The 9,583-nt window shown below is 39.1% G+C and overlaps 1 non-coding gene across 1 annotated transcript; it reads right to left on the bottom strand.

Moving 5' to 3' along the window:
• LOC121231182 (small nucleolar RNA R71) lies at nucleotides 1–107 on the bottom strand. The gene has a single exon (XR_005929249.1). It is a non-coding gene; the product is annotated as a small nucleolar RNA R71 (small nucleolar RNA).
• Between the last annotated feature and the right edge of the window lie 9,476 nt (nucleotides 108–9,583).

Raw genomic sequence — 9,583 nt, 5'->3', positions numbered from 1 at the left:
AAATTACGTAATGATATCTCTTCTTTTGTGAAGATGGATTTAGAAACACTCTACAATGCATGGGAGAGATACAAGGACCTTCTGAGAAGGTGCCCTCACCATGGGTTACCGCTTTTGCTCCAAGTACAAACATTTCACAATGGTCTGAATCCTTCGACTCGGCAAATGGTTGACGTAGCGGCGGGCGGAACCATCAACAATAAAACACCGAAATATGCCTATGAGTTTATAGAGGAGATGTCATTGAATAACTATCAGTGTCAAGTCATGAGGACAAAGCCAACGAAAATAGTCGGTGTTTATAACGTCGATTCGGTCACCATGCTCTCTAATCAGGTAGAACTCTTAAATAAAAAGATTAATGGTTTTCTTAGTTCTTCACAGGTTCACCTAGTAATGCAGTAGGAAGCAAGTAGCGGTGGAACAAACCATTCGGAATACCAATCTTATGGCCACAACATGGATAACGAGCAATTAAACTACATGGGTAATAGTCCTCGACCTCAAAATAATCCATATAGTAACACTTATAATGCAGGTTGGAGGAACCACCCCAATTTCTCGTCGGGCGGTCAAGGAAATCAAAGACCACAATATCCTCCGGGCTACCAACAACCACCCTACCAACAGGAAAAGAAGCCAAACCTTGAAGAGATGCTCTCAAAGTTTATATCAGTGTCAAAAACCCGTTTTCAGAACACCGAGGCAGCACTTAAAAATCAACAACCGTCGATCCAAAGCCTCGAAACTCAGATAGGCCAGCTTTCCAAACTAATCTCCGCACGACTACAAAGTAGTTTGCCAAGTAATACTGAACCTAACCCAAGGGAACAACTCAACGTAATTAATATTCAAGATGACGAAGGAGTCGTTGAGCCTGAACCAGAATTGAGGCAAGAAACTGTGGTAAGCAAAGGTCAAGGTGAGGTAGATCAAAATACAAACAAACCAGTGACTGTCGAATATAAACCTCGTGTTCCATACCCCAACACGACAAGGAAAGACCTCTCAGATGAACAATTTGGTAAATTCCTTAAACTCTTAAAAAAATTACATATTAACTTATCGTTTATTGAAGCTCTATCGTAGATGCCAAATGCAATGAAATTTTTAAAGGACCTTTTAGCAAATAAGTGGAAGTTAGACGAGGCGTCGCATGTGGAGCTAAACGCAGTTTGCTCGACCATTCTCCAAAATAAACTACCCAACAAACTAAAAGATCTAGGGAGCTTTACTATTTCTTACTTAATTGGTAGTTTAGATGTTAATCATGCATTAGCTGATCTAGGGGCTAATATCAACGTCATGCCTTACAAAATGTTTAAGCAACTAGGTCTCGAAAAACCCAAACAGACTAGGATGAGCATTCAATTAGCAGATAAAACTATAAGATTCCCTAGAGGTATTATTGAAGATGTGCTAGTTAAAATCGATAAATTTATATTTCCCGTTGACTTTATTGTTCTAGACATAGAAGAGGATAGCAACACTCCCTTAATTCTAGGAAGGCCCTTTTTAGTAACTGCTAAAACCATCATTGGTGTTGGCACAGGTGAACTCACACTCCGGGTGGGAGACGAAACAATCACCATTCAAGCTCGCAATTCTGGCAACACATCAGGAATTAAAGGTGATCATTTAAACCATCCTACTAAAACTAACAATATGGTGCAACCTATTTTGAAGAAAATGAGTCTGAAGGAAGCACACGAGTTATTCTCAAGCACCAGTAGAGGACCTGTTCATGAAGATCGAAGATTACAAATTGAGAAACTTGATGAATGGCGGATGCACAAATCAAGAACACCCGACAAACTGAAACTAAGCCAAAACGAGCCTGATACCTCTCCAAATCAACTTAAGGTTGGTGATAAGGTCTTATTAGATGCCGCAGATCCCCACATTTTCACTACCATACCGAATGAGGAAATCCTTCTTACGGTACTCAGAATTTTTCCATTCGGTATGGTGGAGGTGAGTTATCTCAAGTTCGGTACTTTTAAGGTAAACAACACCCGATTAAAACCCTATTTTGATGAGATTGATAGCAGGAATGAGGAGTATAAACTCCTCAAACCACCATGACCATTCACTGGAGAGGTAAGTTGAGCTTAGACTATAAATAAGTGCTTATCGGGAGGCAACCCGAGCACTAACAATATTAATTTCTTTAAATTTTTGTATTTAACTCCTAACTTACTAATAGAAATCTTGAATACAAGTGTTTTCACAGAGACACGGCCAAGCACATGGGTGTGCTTAAGGCCGTGTGAAAACAGGGCAAGGATTTCCCTAACACGGGCTACGATAAAATGCCACGGCCGTGCGATATGGCCGTGATCGAGCCTACCAAAACAACACGGGCGTGCGACACGCACGTGTGGAAGAACCGTGGGTGAACCTGTTAAAACAGCACGGGCATTAGACACGCCCGTGTGAAACACCTGTGGTCGAACCTGTTTAATTAACACGGGCGTGGGGCTTGCACACACGGGCATGGGAGAAGCGAAAGAAGCTAGACACGGCCGTGCGACACCACTGTGTGAACCCACATGCCTGAGGAACACGGGCGTGTACTAAATGTCAGACGCGCCCAAATTTGAAATTCGTGAATCACATGGGCTGAAATTAGGGAACACGGGCGTGTGCCCTGGCCGTGTGGCCCAAAATCTATAAATACCCTGCACTATTCACTTTCTTCCCTATTCAAAAACCCTAACCCTAGCCACTGCAACTCCACATGGCTTCCTTGCCATGCTCGTGCGCCGCCTACAACTCTATTCTCGACGCCAAATCTCTCCCCTTAGCGTTTGTTAACTCCTTTTTCTTTTATTTCATTGATTTATAATGCTATTTATCATATTAATCTATATTTTTCATATTATTTCCAAATTGATAATCACATAAATTTCATTTATCTAATAAGTTATCATCTTTCTCATGTTTAAAATCTTACTCATTACATGATTCCTACACTTCATTCAATGAATTAGAAGTGAATATTCATGGCTAGGATAGTTGAAATAATCATGCATATTTTGTTGACATCTCTTTTCATTCATATAGTATTTTGCATTCCATTCCTTTCCATTTTTACTTATATTACCATGCTCATGCCACAAAGAAATGGGTCATTGAACTTATTGTTTTAATTGAATTTAGTAATTGTGGCTGAATATAATTATGCATTTTCCTTTTCGAATTTAGTCGCATTCCTTTTATATATTATAAATTGTCCACTCATCAAAAGACGAATTGATGTTTCCACTTGCAGGTACAAAATGCCGTCTTCAAGAGGAAAGAAAACCACCGTACTTGCTTCAAAGAAGAGGAAGGAAGCTTCCTCTTCCGCAGGTCCAACCGCAGAAATTCGTCACCCTCTTTTACAGTTTCCCCAAGGGCCCCAGGAAGAACTTTTCCAGATACTTCAGGCCCGACCTTTAATTGCGGGCCACTACATTTACTAGGCTGCCGTAGAACAAGTTCAGATGGCTGATGCGATTCGGGCCCTCTTAACCACTGACCCTTGGGAGCTGTTCTTTGGGATCATCGAACCAACATACCTCGAGCTCACGATGGAACTATGCTCAACGTTCTATCTTCAGACCGTAATGACGAACTACGATGATCCCGGCATGGTGCAATTTCGCTTAGGTGGGTTAGTCCGCTAGCTATTCGTCCCAGAGTTCGTACGGTACTAGGCTTATATACGGAGGAGTTTAAGGAGGAGAATGAACTACATGCTCTCAGTCGCCACATACATTTCTCTCCCTCAAAGTGCTGGCTTATATACGGCCTCCTACAATCCTAGTCGCTCCAAGGCACCAGTTCTCTCACCATCCCTAAGGTAGTTACACGCTAGTTTAGCTCACACGATTATAGGGAGGCGAGAGAGCACTGGCGTCGTCAACACCCACAATGTCTACTTCTTATGGTGCATGTCGCAAGGGCACGTCATCAACCTTGCCTATTTCATCACCCTTGCGATTCAGCACCAGACGGAGCGGCATCGGAAGGGGGTCATCACTATTGTCCCCTACGTGACTCGACTTGCGCGACACTTCGGGCTCCTCAACATCGCGGCCCAAGAATCATCCCTCACCCTCATAGGCCAGATGTCTCCACAAGGCATCTCGAGCATGCTTAGCATAAGGATGATCGAGAGGTGTCGAAGAACCTACCCCCCCCAGTATCGTCTCGCCCAATCTACCGAGGAGGAGGCCTACGAGGACATTCCTAATGATGTCCCCCCACAGCACGAGGACCCACCGACTCAGCCACTACTACCCTCTCGTCCAGTTCATGCGGCGGCTTCATATGCTGACATCTCTGAGCGCCTCATCTGATTCGAGCAACAGTGTTTTCAACGATTTGACAACATTGATGCTACTCTACAATAGATTTGTCAGCACCTCCACATCTCATTGCCAGTCCCACCTCGTGAACCATCTAGCGATGAAGATGTTTAAAAACATTTATTTATTTTTTATGTTTTTAATTTTTATTAAAACTACTTTTATTTTTATTTTTTAGCAGATTTTAGAATTTTATTTTTAATTCTCAATTTCGGTTTTTCTTTATGAGTAATTCTCCTTCCTAATATCCCCTAAAAAGTTCCTGATTTTATCACAGTTATATAGAGCCCTTAAGCTCATCGTCACATAGGAACTAAAACTCCACCAGAAAGGGTTCTCCACGACTGCCATGTCCTGCTCGCCCACGACCATAGTTACCACTAGAGATAATATCCTTTTGGCTCAGGACTTATGGCCTAATGAACCTCTACGACCATCAGAGTATCCTCCTCCACTCTCGAACCGATTCTTCTCTAGAACTCCAGTTCCAGGAATTCATTATACAGGAAGTTTCACTTCTCTCCCTATCTTATTTTTATACTCTAATATCTATCTTTGTACATTGAGGGAAATGTATATCTTAAGTGTGGGGGGTATTTATTTCATTATCAGAAAAATCCCTGAATGATTGCCTTGTTCTCTTGAAAAGCTTTCATATCATATTTAGGATAAATTTTAATTGATTTATGATTTTGATTGATATATCTTGAATTAAAACATAGGCATTTATGCATTGATTGTTTAAAGTTTAAGACATTAGAGAATCAAGCATGATGAGTTGATTTTTAATAATTTAAAATTATAGGTTGTTTCCCCAAGTCTAGGTATTACTTTGAATTGGAATTCACGAGTCTAAACATCAAAAAGCCATAATTTTTGTGAGATTTTTTAGCCTTTTGAGCATCTATTAATCATTTCATGCTCACTTTTATTATTGCTTTGAGTGCGTCAGTATTGAACTGTTATTCTAGAATTTGCTTGATTATGCATGTCGAGACCACATCATTTGATTTGATATATCAAAATGATTAAGGCACTTAGGATTAACCCACTCATGCCATGAAAAGCCTACCTCCACAATTAACCCTTAGTAAACCCATTTGAGCCTAACAAGCCATTCCTTGTATTAAGCTCAATATTAACCTTTAACCCATTATTGTTAAAATTCCCTAAATTAATCCCTATTTTTTTTGAGATTTGAGTTGAATGGATTGCTTAGATATGTTTTGTTATTAATAGTTAGTCTATATTATTTTAACTTGTTCCTAAAAAAAACTATGTATATATATCTGTAATTTCATAGTCTGAGAAAAAGCTCTGTTGTACACAAGTGAAGATTAACTCTTTTTCTAGTTAGGTAATTTTTCAATTCAATCTTGATTTTAACCTTTTCTTTCAGTTTGTGACCACACCCCCTAACCAAGCCTCATTACAACCCTCTAAAGACCTTTTGATTGATGTATCATCTTAAATTATAGTGGTGGAGATTTGATTTTCATGCAAGCCTATGGTAATGACTTTTCATTATTGACTATTGAGTGCTTCATTTATTATCTTTAAACACCGTGAGTGATTTGAGTGAATCTTTAGTAAGGATGTGAAACTTTGTGATATTCTGAATCAAAGGTATTACTTAAATGAGGAGAGACACCTATGTTTGCATGATTAAATACTCAACTTAGAATGCTTGAAACTTTTATGTTCTTTTAGTTGAATTCTCAATGTATGATTACCTATGGATTATTCTGAGATATTATCGATAGAAATTATAAGTTAGAAGAATTTATTTTGATTATGAGTTGAGAATTTTGCTTGAGGATAAGCAAATGCTTAAGTGTGGGGGTATTTGATAAACCGTAAATTATACATATTTTTATCCCATGTTTAATGCATTTTATGGATGATTTCTCATTAGAATTGGTGAATTCGATGCTCCTAATGCTTTAATTTCATGTTTTATACTTAGGAGAGCATAGGAGAGCGAAAAGAATGAAAAACGGGCCAAGAATAGAGAAAATGGGCCAAAGTACGAAAACAACACGGCCTGGACCTCCTCACACAGGCAGATCATGCGGCCATGTCAATTTGGCAGGCTCGAGCAGGGCCTGAAGTAATCAAACACGGGCGTGTCCCTGTCGAGCCCAAGTTGAGTCCAATTTGGAAAAGGCTAATTTTGAGGGCTTCTAGGCATTCCAAAGCCTATAAATACACCCTAGAGAAGGAAGAAAAGGGAGACAGAGAATAGGGAATAAGGAATTACTACAAGGAAGCCGATTGATCAATCTCAGAAGCTGGATTCATCATCAAGACTGAAGATCTCTCCTCAATTTCCCTTTAGGAGTTTTGGGTTTTCTTTATGTTTTGTATTCTTTATTCTTCTAAGATGTTTTCTTATTTAGTTATGAACTAAAACCCCTAAATACCTAAGGGGAATGAAGCCTATGACGAATCTTGTTATTATTTTTTGAATCGTATGATAAATATTTAACTTGTTCTTAATTATATGTTCTTAATTCTTGTTTTGATATCCCAGGATACTGATTCAAGACATGCTCTTATTCAGAGGAGGAATAAACCTTGTCTAAGAGTACATTTTTCATAATTAAGCGGAGTTGATTACGCGCCTAGATATAGGGTGACAAGATTTTGCCGGATTAGGGAGAAACCTAATAAGGGGATCCATGGATCGAGTTAATGTAACCCTAGAGTGTTAATTAGAGAAAAATCTCGGTTATTCAATCTCGGAGCCAGATTAACAAGTAAAGTCTAGGTGGATTTTTCCTTAGGTATTGTCTTAAGCCAATCGATGTTTCCAAAAAAAAATTCCCCAATTCTTTTCTCTGTACATTCTTAGTTTAGATAATTAGTTAATTAAAACAAAACCTCTTTTTTTTTAGGCTAGATAATAAAATGACAGTCATTACTAATACTTTTAGTTCCTTTGGGTTTGACAATCCGGTCTTGCTAAAACTATACTACTGTTCGATAGGTACACTTGTCTACATCGTGATAATAGTTAGTTCAAGAACGAGTAATTATAAATATTTAAAACCTGTCACGAAATCACGCGATCAGTTGACTTTTTTACTTTGAGCATCTATGGTTTAATGATTTTCCCTAGGGCATTAGGGTATGTAGATGAGGCGGTCTCGGATCACGTTGACCGACTTGACAAAGGAGTCACACCTGTTCCTGCAATCTTGGATGAGAAATTTAGATCTTTGAATCCATGCATGAGAGCTGGCGGGGGCAGATTTATAAGGTGTGTGCAGTTATTGTTAGCTTGGTTCCACAACCATTTCTGGAAGGTGGATAAAGTTTCTTATCGAGTTTTTTTCGAGACTTACTCCCTGTTAAAGGAGATAGCAGCCACGCCCAGGAGAGACGACATATCAGAAAAAAATTGGATCTCGCTCCTTCAAAATCTCCAAGAGGGGGATATTGAGTGGAGAGCTCCTTGGTTGGTTCCTGACGAAATTCTTTTTCGATGTAGGAGTTTTTACTGGGTCTCTCTGCTAGGAATTTGGAGAGCCATTGGCTATGCTCCTTTGCTCGTACTGAGGCAATACAGATCAAGAAAGTTCATACTGGCAACGCATGGGCTAGCTCAATTTGAATTTACATATGGAGGAGACAACTACAAGAAAATGATTAAAGAGATTTCTAATGCTTGGAATTAGACTCGCCGGATGAAAAAAGTTGCTGTAGGTCTAATGATGACCCTCGAATATGATGCGTGGTGAAGTAGAAGAATCAAATATAATATCCCCAGACTGAGACAAGATGGCGCTCGTCGGATGGAGGAATACCTGCAAATAATTCCCTCCGAGCAAGAAATCATAAAGCAGGTCTTCGAAAAGAGAACTTTGAAGTTAGGGAAAAAGATAGAACAATTAGAGGAGGAAAAGTTGCATCTGAGGTTAGACGCTGATGTCCAGAAGCTCGAGGCCAAGAATTTAAGAAAGGGAAAGAGAAAGGCCGAAGAAGAATTGGAAAATTTGAAGAGTGATTACAAGAAGCTGCGAATGTCGATAAGAACTGTGAGATTGGGAAAGACGTCAGAGTAGTGGCGCCAAGAAGTTCAAGAAGAAAAGGCTAGAGCTGATCAGTGGGAGAAGAGGTTCCATGATGCTTGAGCTCTTGAAAATGCCTTAAAATGGAGCTTGGTTGAGGGCCAAGATGAGAAGGAGATGTTAGTAGCTCGGGTTGCAGAGTTAGAAAAGGTACTGCATCAGCATCGTGGTCACAACTCTAACATTGAGTTAAGGGCCAACCTAGGCAAGATTGAGGATTTGAAAGCAAATGTCGAAGAACTTGAGACTGCGCTACAAAATTGTAAACTTCGAATTGAATCCCTCGAGTCAAACAATGAGTAGTGGAAGGAATAGCTCCGTTGATCACAAGATTAGGTTAGGGATAGGGATTATGTCATGGGCGAAGCCATAGCTCAGATACGAGAGGTTGCGGATCATTTACAGACTTTAGCAATTCAGGCTGACGTGTTAAGTGTGGAGTATGAGTTAGAGTTAGACAGGGGTTGTGAGCTGGCTTGTCTTCTTAAGAGAGTTAAAACTTTGAGCATTAAGGCCAAGTCGTATATATGATCTGTTTTATGTAAATATTTTTGTTTTCTAATAAAGTTTTCTAAATGAAATTGGATCAGAATCAACGTCTCTTTAGTCTTGCATTCATCTCATGCATTTGCATTACATCGCATCATGTGCATTAAATTTCACAAAAGAACCCTAATTAATTAGCAATCATATTATAGTTACCCTGGAACATCAATACTACACACGGAAAAAAACCAAAGCTATGAACCAAAGGCTAGAAAAATTGGAGCAAATGCAAAAGAAGATTGTGACAGCCCTAAAGTGACCCTAGTCGAAAAGTGGTTTCGGAACCACTAAACCGAGTCGTAAAAATAATTAACCGTCATAGTTGATGCTTATTATATGTATGTATGCATGTATAAAAATTTCATATTGGAATTTTGTTAATTGTAAGTGAATTTTATTAAATAGGACTTATGTGGGAAAATTTAGAAATGTGCTAGGCAAATGTAAAGTGGCCTATTTATGCATGTTGCAAAATAATTGTACTTGTATGTCAAATTAACCAAAGAACAAGATGGTGGCCGGCCATGCTATAAGTTAAAGCCTATTATAAACATTTGGTGTTAGTGTTTTATGGGAGAAAGAATAAAATAAAAGGTTAGTAATAAAGTA

This window comes from Gossypium hirsutum, chromosome A06 (assembly GCF_007990345.1).
Source record: "Gossypium hirsutum isolate 1008001.06 chromosome A06, Gossypium_hirsutum_v2.1, whole genome shotgun sequence".
Lineage (NCBI taxonomy): Eukaryota > Viridiplantae > Streptophyta > Magnoliopsida > Malvales > Malvaceae > Gossypium > Gossypium hirsutum.
The sequence above is the reverse complement of the archived record's forward strand: the minus strand, read 5'-3'. Positions and strand labels throughout refer to the sequence as shown.